Raw genomic sequence first — 15,547 nt, 5'->3', positions numbered from 1 at the left:
GTTTTTGTTTTTGTTTTCCTTCTAATAGTGAAGGGTTTCCCATTTTGGAACTAGGATGAAGCAATTCTTTTGTGAAGTATGGCTTGAGCCTGTGTTCCAATATACCCTTTTCTACAAGGCTTATTTTGATATAAAAGTTTAGTTGTGCATCATCTATTGGCTTTACATTGCAACTGCTAGAGTCTAAGGAGAGCTTTAGAACTCTTTCCTCAGTTACATTTATGTGGTTAGGTTAGTGGTAAAGTGAAATCAAAAAGGTGAGGTATTATTACCTACTATACCATTGAATCAAACAGATACCATTTTAATGATGTCCTATTTCCATACCTGCCAAATGAAGCTTGCTGCACTGTGGCTGAGACACCACGTTAAGTAGGACAACTCTGAGCCTCTTTGAGAAATTGCTCAGAGTTTAAATGTTTCTTATTTTTCATACCGGCAAATGATTTCATCTTTGACCTGTAATTTGACATTCTAAGCATAGGATGTTCTGTGTTTTAGTATCAAGTGTGATTAAGCCAATTGGATTTCTTCCAATCTCCTACTTATGTTGACACAGGGAAGGCTGAAGATACATCATTGAATTTCAACCCTACATAACTTTCAACGAAGGCAAATACACAAGAAACAAATGAGGAAAGTGCAGTTGCTATTAGTACTGACAATAGCTCTGCTAAGTCTGGAACATGATAAACCACATAGCATGCTCATAAACAGCTCTTTTCTGGATAGATTTATATTTAATTTTAGGAGATACTTGTTGTGTAACTACTGTGTGGAAAATGCTAGGTTCTTAAAAGACAGGGAATGAAAACAAAATTGCTCAGGCTTTAAGGAGTAGCTCTTGATTGCAGGGTATGGACCAAGTTCAGAGAAAAAAAAAATGTGTTCCTTATAATGTGTACCCAATGAAACAGCTTTTTGGAAATTTATAAGTAACAGAAAACTACAGGTATATAACACTTGGCACTAAGTTAACTTTAGAAAATAAGAGGTCTAGGGCTGAGGAAGCCTATGTCAGGTCCAAATTCCCAACTCATTTGCTTGATATTTGAGTTCTCCAAAGCTTGCCCCTATTTTATATTATTCAATCTGATTTTCCACTGTGCTTACACAGCTTCTGCTTTATTTAGGCTGATATCATTTGATTTACTTTCTAAAAATGTGTTGAAATCAAAGAATTAAATAAATCCTGAGGTATTCCATGTTCATTGATAGGAAGACTCAATATCAAGATTCCAATTCTTCCCAACTCAATCTACAATTTATTGCAAGCCCAATAAAAATCCTAGCAAGTTATTTTTTTTAGATATTGACAAACTGATTCTAAAGTTTAAACGGAGAGGTAGAGAATCCAGAATAGCCAACTTGGTGTTGAAAGAGAACAAAGTTGGAGGACTACTCTTTAACTTCAAGACATACTATAAAGGTACCGTAATTAAGGCAGCCTGGTGTTAGCAAAGGAATACACAAATAGATCAATGAAACAGAATAGAGAGTCCAGAAACAGACCTCCATAAATATAGTCATCTGATCTTTGACAAAGGAGCAAAAGCAATACAATGGAGAAATAAAATCTTTTTAGCAAAAGATTCTGGAATCATTAGACATCCATATTAAGAAAAAAAAAAGGAATGTAGACATAGATATTACAACTTTCATAAAAATTAACTCAAAATTACAGACCTAAATGAAAAGGCAAAATTATAAAACTAGAAGATGACATAGGAGAAAGCCTAGTTGACTGTGTTTGGTGATGACTTTTGAGATACAACACCAAAGACAAGATCCAGGAAGAAGAATTGATAAGCTGGACTTCATTAAAATCAAACATTTCTGGTGTGTGAAATATATTGTCGAGGGAATGAAAAGACTCATTGCTGACTGGGGGAAAATATTTACAAAAGACACATTTTTTGAAAGGCTATTACTCAAAATATACAAGAAGCTCTTTAAACTCAACAATAAGAAAATAACTCAATAAACAATTAGGCAAAAACTTTAACAAACACTTCAATGAAAAAGATGTACTGATACTATATAAGCATACGAAAAGATGCTGCACATCATACATCTATCACCCGAGAAATGCAAATTAAAACAACAGTGTAATACCACTACAATCCTATCCGAATGGCCAAAAACCAGAACAGTGAAAACACCAAATGCCAGCAAAGATGTGGAAAAGGAACTCTCTTCATCGCTGGTGGAAATGCAAATGGCATAGCCAGCTTGGAAAGATACTTTGGCAGTTTCTTACAAAACTAAATATACTCTTTCAATATGATCCAGCAGTAGTGCTTCTTGGTATTTACTCAAAGGAGTTGAAAATTTATGTCCACACAGAAACCTGTACAAGGATGTTTATAGCAACTTATTCATCATGGCCAAAACTTGGAAGCAACCAAGATAACCTCAGTAAGTGAATGGGTAAATAAACTGTGATATATCCAGTCAATTCATATAGTCCAAGAGTGTGATTTAGCACTAAAAAGAAGAGCTATCGAATTGTAGAAAAAAACATGGAGGGACGTTAAATATCTATCACTAAGTGAAAGAAGCAAACTAGAAAGGCCACAAACTACATGATTCTATTTGACATTCTGGAAAAAGCCAAACTACGGAGAAGGTAAAAAGATTAGTGGTTTCCAGGGACAAGGGTGGAAGAAGGGATACATAGGCAAAGCACAGAGGATTTTCAGGGTGGTAAAATTATTCTGTATGATACTATCATAGTGGATACATGTCACTATACATTTATAAAAGGCCATAGAATACACAACACCAAGACTTAACCTAGTAAACTATGGAATTCGGGTGATGACATACCAATATAGGTTGTTCAATTGTAGCACATGTACAAACTCTAGTACAGGGCATTGATAGTGCTGGAGGCTGGGAGTGTGTGGGGCACTCTCTGTATTTTATGTTAGATTTTGCTGTGGACCTAAAGCCATTCTAGAAAAATAATGTCTGTTTAAAAAGAAAAAGATACAATAGCAAAATAAGCAAAGTAATAAAAGCAGATGATAAATATATAAGAAGAAATTCATGAACTGGGAAACATTCAATTGAGAAAACTAAGAAAGCCAAAAATTGGTTCTGTATGAAACCTAATTAACCCATTATAGCAGAAATACAAAATATCAGTGTAAGTAATGCTGAAGAAGAGTTATACTGACTGACAGTCATTGCAAATAGAAGGCAAGACTGTTAAAAGTGAGCTTACGTGAATAAATTAAAAAATTTAGATGAAATGGACAATTCCTAGAGAAGTACAACTTAGCAGAATTATCATAATGAAGATAATTTTTTTAAAATAAATCCTATTCTTTGAAGAAAATTTAATCCATAATGTAAAGCTTTTCCTCAAAGAAATTCCTAACCCACATACTTTTCAGTTTTGGTGGTGTCTGTTAAGTTGCCCTTAAGCTCAGGAAATCTTTCCTCAGTTGTATCCACTCTATCAATAATTCCGCCAAAGGCATTCTTCATTTCTCTTGCTTTTGTTTTCTTTATCTCTAGCATTTCTGTTTGGTTCTTTGTTAGAATTTCCATCTCTTTGCTTACCTTGTCTATCTGTTTTTCCTTATTGTACTTTATCCACTGGAGCCAACTTAAATTCTTTTATTTTTTCTTATTTTTTTTAAGTTTATTTGTTTATTTTGAGAGAGAGAGAGAGAAAGAGAGAGAGAGAGAGAGAGAGAGAGAGAGAGAGAGAGAGAGAATCTCAAGCAGGCTCCACATGGTCAGTGTGGAGCCAGGCTCAGGGCTTGAACCGATGAACAATGAGATCATGACCTGAGCTGAAAACAGGAGTCAGATGCTTAACTGACTGAATCACCCATGCGCCACCCCCCCCCCCACCCCCTTCACATTGTTTTAAATTGCTGGTCTGATAATTCCCACATCCATGCCATATCTTAGTGTCATTCTGATGCTTGCCATTTCTCTTTAAACTTTGGTGTTTGATTTTTGGTATGTCTTGTAATTTTATCTTAATAGCTAAACATGATGTACTGAGTAAAAAGAACTGTTGTAATTAGCCCCTTTGTGGAAAGGGATGGGAAGTGTTCCATAGTCTTATAAGTAGGTCTCAGTCTTTTTATTTTTTTATTTTTTTATTTTTTTAAAGTTTATTTATGTGTTTTGAGAGAAAAGGAGAGAGAGAGAGAGAGAGAGAGAGAGAGAGAGAGAAAGAGTTCAGGCCAGGAGCAGAGAGAGGGAGAGAGAGAATCCCAAGCAGGCTCCATATTGTCAGTGCAGACGTGGGGCTTGAACCCATGAATTGTGAGATCATGATTTGAGCCAAAACTAAGAGTCAGATGCTTAACTGACTGAGCCACCCAGGTACCCCGATCTCAGTCTTTCAGTGACCCTGAACCACTGAACTGTGAACTTCACACATGCTTCTCAGTTTTTGTCTCCCTTCTTTGGGACAGGGTGGCTAGAACGGACTGGCGTTGGGCATATCCCTTCTTCCATATTGAAGGAGTGGGGGCAGGAGTCAGGTTTTCTCTTCCCTCAGGTCAATTAAGTTTTGATTAATCCCAGGAGGTTAGTCTGTAGTGAAACAGTTTCACCTGATGGCAGACATTTTAAAGGATGCAATGCTCTGGTGTATTTCAACAGATTCCACTCTCCCCCTGTGAGAAGCACAAGAGGATTTTCCTCCACGTTTCCCTATAAGAACCTGGTCCAGCTCCAGGAGGAAAGACACCTAAATGTGTGAATCCCCTTGTATTAATGGCCACAGACAGCCTTTTTACTTCAGTGTCCTGTTTTTCCTTTTTACAGATAACCGGAGATGCAGGTAAGTTTTGTTTCCTATTTCTTTTATATGAAGGATTTCCTTTAGTGTGTTGTAGTAAATAGTATCAAATTCTGTTTTTGTCTGTAGAAGTTGTTATTTAGCTTTCCTTTTTGAAAAATATTTTTACTTGTTACAGATTTTTTTGGGTTGAAGGTTTTCTTTCAGAACTTGAAAGATGCCATTCAGTTGTCTCTTGGCTTGCATGAAAATTGAGCTGAGTTGTGAGTTTCCTTGTAGCTGTCCTTACCCTTCTTTTTCTAATTCAAATTCCTTTAGTGTTACCTATGCATCCGGTACAAGTTACATTGGCAGAAGGATTTTTCTCCCTGTTCCTCTTCTGTGATTACATTCACACATCCCCTATGTGCTTCCACATCAGACTGGGTCTCTCTCCATGCCCTCACCCTAGGAACAGACAGCAGCAACTTGCTAGGGGGTGCAGGAGACTGGTGGTGGGGACAGGGAGGGCATTCTCTGTTGTTCTGGTTCAGTTTTGTCTTAGTTTGGCTTGGTGTTCCTGGTTCGTGGGGATGGGGCTTTCTCTGTGATCCTGTTAGATGCTCCTGCCAGATGTAGGATACCTCTAATAGCCAGGGTCTGAAGAGCCTCTAACCCTCCTTTCAAGGTTAGGAAGTTTTGTTTTTGTCTTGTTTTTTAATTTCTTCCCTATCTGCGGCTATTTGGTCCTCCCCACCCCAACCAATGGCTCAAGAATTTTGTTTGTTTGTGTTGTTTTTCCTGTAGAGGAGAGTTTCCAGGTAGAACTCTGCTTTCCTGCAGTGGCTGCTGCTTTTCTTGTAGAGGCTTGCACCACAAACGGGGCCTTGTGCAGTCTCTCACCCTTGCCACAATTGTCCTTTTTACCTTGTGGGGAAAACTCCCCGACTGAGTATAAAACCCCTGGAGTCTGTGGCTCTTAGGAGTTCTACAGTCTCAAACTATCTCATACTTGCACTTTACCAATTTATTTACAAACCTGAGCTGAGATTTTCTTAATGGCTTGTAGGACAGCCCAGTTTTCCTCCTGTCCTGCCCCAGACAATCACCACTCACATTTCCTTGAAGGTACCTTTCCTTAAGTTTTAGCCTATTTGTTTCCCTTGTGACCTCAGCTGTCTGGTTATCTAACAACACAGTATAACTTTGTAGACTGTTTGTCTTTCTCTTGTTGTCTGAGATGGAGCAACGCTCTTTCTCCCTTTCTTTATACCAATTAGAAGTCAAATCTTTCTGGGGAAGGGTGTTCAGGTGAAAACCATTAAATCTGGTGCCTGCTTCCTATTGCAGAGTTGCTCACACTTGTGTTGGGCTATTGGGATTATTACTTCTATTACCAATTGTGTTGGCATCCCCCTTTGAAAACTTTGTTTTTAAAAAGGCCAGAGCAGAATTTTTCTATGACCAAAGTATGTATGTAACATACTGTAAATGTGATGCCTCTGGCATATCGTTAGTAAACTGTAGGCTTTGCATTGCTATTGATTTAACTTTTTACTAGTAAAAAGATTAAACGGATGTTGATAAATATATACATAGAAATATCAGAAATCAGGAAAATGACTATTTTAACAATCTCACAGTAAGCTTATTTTATTACCTGTTCTTTAAAAATTTTGGAAAGTTTTATTTATCTTTGGAAGACTGCAATATTTTAGTACAGTGCTTCCTTAGACAATCAAGCACTTAATTTTGTACCTCAGAATTCTTAATTCTCATGTATTACATCATTTCTATTAAATTTCATTTCATCACTCTTCCCATTATCCCATCTTAACAGTGTGAAAACTACTTCTAAGTACAGTGTAAATAAAAGATGTTAATAGACTCTTGACTTGCAATGAATAGGGTAGTAATCTAATGCACTCAGAAAAATGTTTTTTCAGAGCGGTTATGAGTAATAGATAAGAAGTGTTCTGTATTTACTCAGATCAAAAAGCTAGAAGCAGAGTGACACTGCAAAATATAAATAATGGTTGTTTATCATGAATGTGTTAGGGCCTGACATTATCTTCTTATACTGTCATTGTCAATAACTGGATGAAAAACTGGGAGTAATGTAAAATCAGTTTAACCATGTGGCCTTTATTTTTGAGTTAGATGTTCATTAATTCCATAAAAGTTCATTGAGCGGCTATTATATGGCAAGTGCTGGATTGGATTAAAGGAACTGTGGATTTAGCATCAGCCATCAGAAAGAATGAAATCTTGCCATTTACAACTGATGTGGATGGAGCAAGAAGGTATTCTGCTAAGTGAAATAAGTCAAAGAGAGAAAGACAAATACTATTTGATTTCACTCATGGAATTTAAGAAACAAAACAGAGGAACATACAGGAGGAGGGGGGGCCGGAGAGAGGGGAAACAAACCATAAGAGACTCTCAACTATAAAGAACAAGCAGGGTGGATGGAGGGATGTGGGTGGGGGATGGCCAGATGGGTGACGGGTATTAAGGAGGGCACTTGTGATAAGCACTGGGTGTTGTATGTAAGTGATGAATCACTGAATTCTACTCTTGAAACCAATATTGCACTGTATGTTGGCTAACTACAATTAAAAAAAAAAGAACAAGCCCCGCTTTATGTATAACTCTCCACCTTTTTCAACAGAATTATAAGTACTTACTGCACCTTTTATGTTAACCTTCCTGATAAGATCCTCAGTGGGTGGCTTCAGTTTGCATATTGTTAATAAGTTTTAGCGGTTGACTGCAAATTCAACCATGATGTCATTTGTCTATCACACATAATGCTTTTTGTTTTCATTTGAACAATTTATATATATATATATATATATATATATATATATATATATATATATATATAAAATGTATTTTCATGAAGGTTGTCAATAAAACTGAAAAATTAAGATAGAACACAAAACATTTGGTTCTAATTTAAGGGAAGTTTGCAAAGTGTCATTCACTGATTTTTCTTTTTTTGGATGTAAGATACCAGTGTGTCTCTTCTCAGCACCCTTTATGCATGAGATGATACTAGGTTCTTGGCAGTCTTAGCAATGTAAGGAACAGGAATTTCTTTACCAAGTCTAGAATTAAGGTTGCATATACACTGTATTGGTTATTGCTTGTCCTGTGGTGCACTGGAGCCAGATCTTGTTAGCTTTGTGAAAGCCAATTGTTAAATTTTCAGGAGTTTGGAGACCATTGTTTTTGTTTTTGTTTTTGTTTTTTTTAACAGTTGGTGGCTTAAAATCTGACACAGTGGAGTATTTTATGAAGATGGAGGCATTTTATTGTGTTTGGGGGTCCCCAATACCATCCCCATGTTAAGACATTTCCTAAAATGACTCATGAGACTTAAATCTTAGGAGTAAAGCTATATTACCTAGAAGTAGTTAGGTTAGAGCTAGATCATAATGGAAAAAGAGGAAAGTAGAGTGTGGATAAATCCTCTGCAGGCTTCCTTAATGTCTCTTCCCCTCATGAAGTGTCACACGGAGCTCACTACTCCCCAGCTATGAAGAGGCAGCATCATGCATGCAATGTGTTTTTTTGTGTTGTTTTTGTTTGGGTTCTCTGGAAGCTGATGAGAGACAAATGGCCAAGGTTTTTACTGGGAGCTGGTCACCTAGGCACCCTCTGCCAAGCACATACCAAAATCCCAGACTCCCAGAAGGAAAGCAGATATAGAATTCAATCAAGTTTCTAATGATCTATGTACGTGTATTATAATAACCAGGTTAGAATAATCAGATCCCACTAACCAGGCTATCTTACCTTCAGCATTCTACTTCAGTTCTGATAACTAGATCTCTCTACTGCCTCCTTTGTGCTCATCCCATTATTCATTTTATGCATTTGCTCCTTCAATAAACATTCACTGTTCTATATACCATCAACATAACTCAAAATAAATAGCACAGAATAGTATAAAAGTTTTTCTGTAAAGGAACTTCTACTTGCATGTGGTGAGTATGTGTAATCAGAGTCCAGGGATTGCCAACTTAGGCTAAATACTAGGGAAACAATGTAAGGGGGATAGAGAGTGACAGCAGAATTTGAACTAGTTTATATGTTGTTTTCAAGAAAGGACTCTCTGGTAGGAGACATTTGAACAGAGAAGCGAAAGAAATAAGGGTATCAATTACACAGATACTGAAAGAAATTCCTTCCAAACAGAATCCCATGTTCCAGAGGCAGGAAGTGATAGAACAGGACAAGTAAACAAGATAGAGAGTTAGCTAATAGATGACCCCAAAGAGTCAGGACAAGAATGGAAAACTGATATTTTAGTGACTTGTAGTTCCTGTTAAAATCTTTACTTTCCCTTCTGAATGAGAAGGGATCTGGAGGGATTTTGGTAAGAGGAGTGATATGATCTTGTGGATATTTAAGAAGTCGGAGCAAAGAATAGGTTTAATGGGCAAGGGTGGAAGCAGAGAGAATATTAGTATATTAAAAATAATCCAGGAGAGAAAAAAAAAAAAGATGTTGGTGAGGACCAGAATAGTAACAATGGGTAGAAATGGTAAAAAGATTTGGGCTGGGTATGTTTTGATATCAGGGCCACTAAGAACAGGACAGAACAAAGAGTATCTTCTTTTGGATGGTACTTTAAGATTTGTGGTCTGAGTAACTGGATGGGAGGTGTTGATATTAACTGAAATGAGGAAAACTGAGAAAGAAGCATGGTTGGAGCAGGTATCCAGAATTGACGTATGGCTGTGTTCTGTTTGGGATATGTATGTGATGACTAAGTGAAGCTGCTGAGTACAGAGTTGGATATACAAGTCTGAAGATAAGAATTTGGGAGGCACGGGGAGCCTGGGTGGCTCAGTGGGTTGAGTGTGCGACTTCCGCTCAGGTCGTGATCTCTCACACTGTGAGTTTGAGCCCCATGTTGGGCTCTGTGCTGACAGCTCGGAGCCTGGGGCCTGCTTTGGATTCTGTGTCTCCTTCTCTCTCTGTCCCTCTGCCTCTCATGCTCTGTCTGTCTGTCTGTCTGTCTCTCTCTCTCTTTCAAAAATAAACATGAAAACAAACAAACAAAAACCTTGGGAGTTGGGGCACCTGGGTGGCCCAGTGGGTTAAGCTGCTGACTTTTGATTTTGACTCAAGTCATGATCTCATGGTTTGTGAGTTCGAGCCCTGTATCCGGCTCTGTGATCACAGATCCTCTGTCTCCCTCTTTCTTTTCCTCCCCCTCTGCCCCTTCCCTCTCTCCAATATAAATAAATGTTTAAAAAATTAAAGAAATCTTTAGGAGCCAACAAGTTAAAGATGATATTTAAAGCTATGGGAATGGAAGATACCACAACACGTAGGAAAAAAACTGTTACGAGGGCAAAGTCATGGGGTATTTTAATTGTTATAAGTCTGGAAGATGAATGGATATCTGAAGAGGAAGCTGAAAGTAGTTAATGAGGTAAAAGAACCAAGAACAAGTGGTTTCCAGAATCAATATGAAGAACATCTTTCAAGAAGGAGGAAGTAATGGGGCACCTGAGTGGCTCAGTTGATTCATTGTCCAACTCTTGATACCCACTCAGGTCTTGATCTTGTGGTTGGGAGAAGGAGCCCTGTGTCAGGCTCTGTGCTGAGCATGGGGCCTGCTTAAAGCTCCCCCTCTCCCCCTCTCCCCCTCTCCCCCTCAAAATAAATATCAAAAAAAAGTGATCCACAGTATCAAATGTTGATGACTGTTTGCATTAGATGAAGTTTGAGAATTGACTAAATTTGTTAAAATGGATGCTCCTGGTGATACAGCCAAGAGCAAATGATATAAATTATATTATCCTAATGATATGTTAGTATGGGTTCAAGAGAGAATAGGAGAAATGAAAAAATGGCCTGTGAGTACAGATGGTAGTTTGAGAAGAATTGGAGGGGTCAAGAGAATCTTTTCATAGGTAGTAATATAGCATATTTGATTATAATGAAAATTATTCAAGAGAAAAAAAACTGATAATGCACAAAGAGCACAGTATCCTGATTAAGTGAGATAGGATGAAATCTAGTGCATAATTGTAGGGATTCACTTTGGGTAGGAATACTGATACAAGCAACAGCAGGAGAGAAAGCAGAGTATATGAGAAAAAAAAGTATGTGGGTTGATGAATGGCAGATTAGGTGCTTCCAAATGCTTTTATTTTGTCAGTGAAATATATTGAAAAGAAGGAATGCCCTAGAGCGGGGAAGGTGGGGCAGTAGGAGGAAAGGTTTTGGTAATTTGAGGAGAGCAGAAAATGGATACACTAGTTATCCAGAAGGGCAAGTGACTGAATGGACTAAGGAAATACAATGTAATTGAAACGAAGAACAGATTTTGCCTGAGATTTATGGTGAGGATTTAAGTTAATGAATCAGTTCAGGTCCTTCAGGAAGAGGATGTCAAGTTGGTATTAGACATGCAAGAAATTTTAGGGGGAAATGCCTGTGAAAGGTAGAGGGGAGAGTCAGGCATAGGTGAGAAGAATCTTCAGATGGTGATGCAGGTCTGATGGCTGTGAAATGAAAGACAGGAAAAGTGGGTAAGAGCTTCAGACTGCAGTGCAGATCTAAGCATGTCCTGGCCAGGCCAATGTGAGTTCCCCCAGCGATGATGGACTGCTGGGAGGGTCCCGTATTAGGCAGCAATTTAACTATTGGCTGGAGGTGTCCTAGGGGGAGCTCAGCTTTGGATGAGAGTCTTAGAGAAGTGGTTGGTGCTGCCACTGGGGGCGTGCAGTCAACTGTGCTCACTGCAGCAAGTTCTCCTGAAGGGAGACCCGAGCTATGTGTGTGCATGGCTAGCATGTGCGACGTGGCCATACATTTTAGTCCAGCAATGTTTAGATACTCTGATGAATTTGAGGAAAAAGTGGAATGTTATATTTAAATAGATCTGAGAATTTCTGAGGTCATAATATGAAGGGAAAGAGGAATAATAAAAAAAGTGAAGTATAAGCAAGCAGGTAAAGAAACATAGATTTTAAGCTGGTTATGGAAATGAATACCCCAGGGTGCTATAGTTCTACCTATGCAAACAAACTAAAAGTCCTCTTATGAAGGTAAAAATATTTAATTCTTTAACTTTCTTTGCAAATTTGATTATAAAAATATAAAAGACATAATGTCATATGCATGTATTTAGAGAGAAAAATTTTCAAATGTTATCAATTTAATCATACACCTATGACTTAGATGTGAAAGATCAGAATTTGTTGCTTCCTAGGTAGATTTAAAATTTCTGTATGTTCCTTATATTCTTAACCACACTGAGTTAGGTTTTAATTTTATATATCCATTGCAACATTGGTCTCAAATTCCATTGAACTGCTTCATCATGTGCTCAAATGAAGAGGAGAGATTAAATGCATGGGGCTTGTGATATTGGGAGATGATACCCAGTTTTACAAAGCACTATCTTGCTGTGAGAATTTGAAGGACACTTTGGACTTTAGGGAATTTAAGGTTTATTGGCTGGCTTTAGGATTTAACCCCAGTCACAGCTATGCTCAATACCTGCATGGACTCCCTCTTAACTTTCCTCTACTTGTCTGTTTAGAGACTCTACACCCTGAATGAATGTTGTAAAATTAGAAAATCCCTATTCATGGGGTGCCTGGGTGGCTCAGTTGGTTAAGCATTTGACTTTGACTCAGGTCATGATCTCACGGTTCATGAGTTTGAGCCCTGCATTGGGCTCTCTGCTGTCAGGGCACAGAGCCCGCTTCAGATCCTCTCTCTCTGTTCCTCCCCTGCTTGCTGTCTCTGTCTCTGTCTCTCTTTCTCAAAAATAAACTTTTAAAACAAAGAAAATCCCTAGTCATCTGTGACTTTGCTCACCAGATGCTATTTTTTAAAGTTTGTCTTATTTATCTTGAGAGAAATAGCAAGGGGGGTGGGCAGAGAGAGAGGGAGAGAGAGAGAATCCCAGGCAGTCTCCATGCTGTTAGCACAGAGCGCAATGCGGCTTGAACTGTGAGATCATGACTTGAGCTGAAATAAAGAGTTGTTTGCTTACCAACTGAGCCACCCCCGTGTCACTACTTTATTTATTTTTTTTTTAATTTTCGAGAGCACACATGCACACACACACAGAGAATCTTAAGCAGGCTCCATGCTCTGTGGAGAGCCCAGTGCAGGGCTTGATCCTATGACCCTGGGATCATGACCCAAGCCTAAATCAAGCCATCACCCTTAATTCTCAACCTACTGAGCCACTGAGCTGCCCCAATATACTAAATTCTAACTGCAAGAGTGGAATTTACTCCCATCTGTCATCAAGTCCCTCCCCCCAGTTCTTTTCATACTTCAGGCAGGTCTGGTTTCAGGTCTGAATCTTCAGGAAATCTTATAATACTCCAGATAACAAAGGCTGGCTATATCAGGTATATTAATAAGTGAAGAATAATTTCAATCATGACCACTGTCATTATTAAGTGTGTGGAAGTAAGTCCTGTTCTGAAAGCCTTAAGAAATACTCACATTCAAACCTTATAACAATACTGTATTTTATTATTATTGTTATCTCTATTTGGAGATAAGAAAAGTGCAGGTAATGTAACTTGCTGAAATTTATACAACAAATTGTGGAGCCACAGAAAAACCAAGCTGACTTTTTAAAATCACTATTATGTACCTTTAGTGCTCAACATAAGTGTCTGATAGTTCCCATTTTCAATACATCCACAGATTTATCTCCTTTTGAAGTTATTTATATTAATAGATACAGAAACCATACTGTCTACTTACAGGAAGAATAATAATCCTATGTCTATACAAGGCCATCATTAGACACTTGTTGATTTCTTTCAGACCCTGAACACATGGCTTAGTGCTTACATTTATTGATGCTTCAGGGTAACTGTTTTTGGTTATAGCTATAATCATAACCCTCAAATAGAAGTGTGTGTAATTTTTTTCCTTACAGTTTCAAGTCCTCTTTTTATCAGAATCATTGCTTTGGGCTTGAGGCTTTTCAGATCATAAAACTGGTCTCCTAAATCAGAAACAGAAAGGACTCTTCCACAGGATGATAGATGATTCCAGATGTGCATGTCAAAATAAAGCAATATCCTTGTTAAAGGATGATTTTACCTATTTCTCTTTCTTGGCCTAAGAGTTGCTTTCCAAAAGCATATTGGAAAATTAATTACCTAAAAGTGCAATGGCTAAAAAGCAAATTGAAATTTTAGTAAAGTCAATGACAGTTTTTTACTACTGAAGTAAACCAATTACCTGTTGGAAACATTGTTCTGTTTCTTTAAAAGTTTTCTGTCCATCAATCGTAGCCTCTGTTTCTGAATGTTGTCGGGAAATGGGTTATAGCATTTAAGTCAAGGATTTCATTTTAAATAGAGGATTTTATTTGGTAAAATTAAACCTAGCCTTTTTCTTGCTTTTCTTCTTAGTCTTTGCCACAACTGAGGGTCTGTTTTGCTCTACACAGAAGAATTTTATCCCACTGAATTAAACATAGTATATTACGAGTATTCATTTCACTGGCAAACTGTTGAAAAATTCAAAGCATCACATGAATGTTTCTGTTACATAGGAATCTACATAAAGCAATTTGAGCAAATCATGTTTGGCATAGTTTAGGAATTATTTTTGTAGAAACAATAAACACCTTAAACTTTAATATTTCTTATAGTATATATACTTTTTACAAACACCTTTAAATTTGATATGAATAGTCTAAGTAGGGAGAAATAACAATTAAATGGGGGGAAAACTTTAATATTTGTATTCTATGTCCCTTACATATGTACCTGCTCTTAAATTGGAAAAATAAGCAAAAAAGGAAGATGGAATTGATAATTCATATAATATAGGCATACTCAAAAGTAACTGCACTGTTGGGAAGATAGTTTTACTTCCTATATACAATAAATTGTCAATAGGATCTCCCTTTATAGTCCTTCATATGTGTTTCTTCCTTTACATTATTAATATCAACTTAGTCAGACTTTGATAGCATTGCATTGATAAAACTTGAACAGGCTTATGATTATATTTACTGCCACCAAACTCTTGCTACTTTCAAACTGCTCCCAGGTGGGTAGTTGAAACACACCCCATCCCTTGGTTGTCCCTGTTTTAAGTTATTTATCCCTTAGTACTCTTACTTGATTGTTCTGTGCCCCATACGTGTCAGCAACACCAGGTTGCCTGTGGATAACCGCAGATATTCTGACCAGTTTACTTGTTACTGTTTAGCTGTTCCTCAAATGAGCCAAATGCTGCCTTTGCTTTTTGTCCAACATTGAGTGTATCCATTTTACTCCATAAAGTCTCACCCAGTTGATTTGTCTCTGCTATGATTTTCTCTGTTCTGAATTCTTAAACCCATCTTCGTTGAATAGTCCCAAAATAGACTCTAGCTTATATTGTTTCCTGGTCACTTGCTATATTCTCCAAGTAGGTTATCTTAAAATGTTCCCTAACAAGGCTTGTTGAACACTAAGAAACAAATAGGTATTTAGTAATTATAAAACATTCTAATACAGGATCTACCACAGTAGTAGTAGCATAGTGTTAGTAGATAACACTTGTTGAAATCCAGTAGCATGTGGCTTAAATGTTTAAGAAGGTATCCACAATTTTTTGAAGACCATCTCCTTCTAGAATGATATACATGAAATTAGCCCCATCTTATTCTCAAGTTTCTTCCAGGTACAAATTGGCAAGACAGCATCCTGAATAAAACCTCAAAAAGGTTTACACATCACATGTCTAAAATCTTATAAGCTGATTAAAATATTTTCAACAATAATTTTTAATTATGTT

The sequence above is a fragment of the Puma concolor genome, chromosome C2 (assembly GCF_028749965.1).
Source record: "Puma concolor isolate L17-30 chromosome C2, mPumCon1.1.hap2, whole genome shotgun sequence".
In the NCBI taxonomy this organism is placed as follows: Eukaryota; Metazoa; Chordata; class Mammalia; order Carnivora; family Felidae; genus Puma; species Puma concolor.
This window is presented reverse-complemented; position numbering follows the sequence as displayed.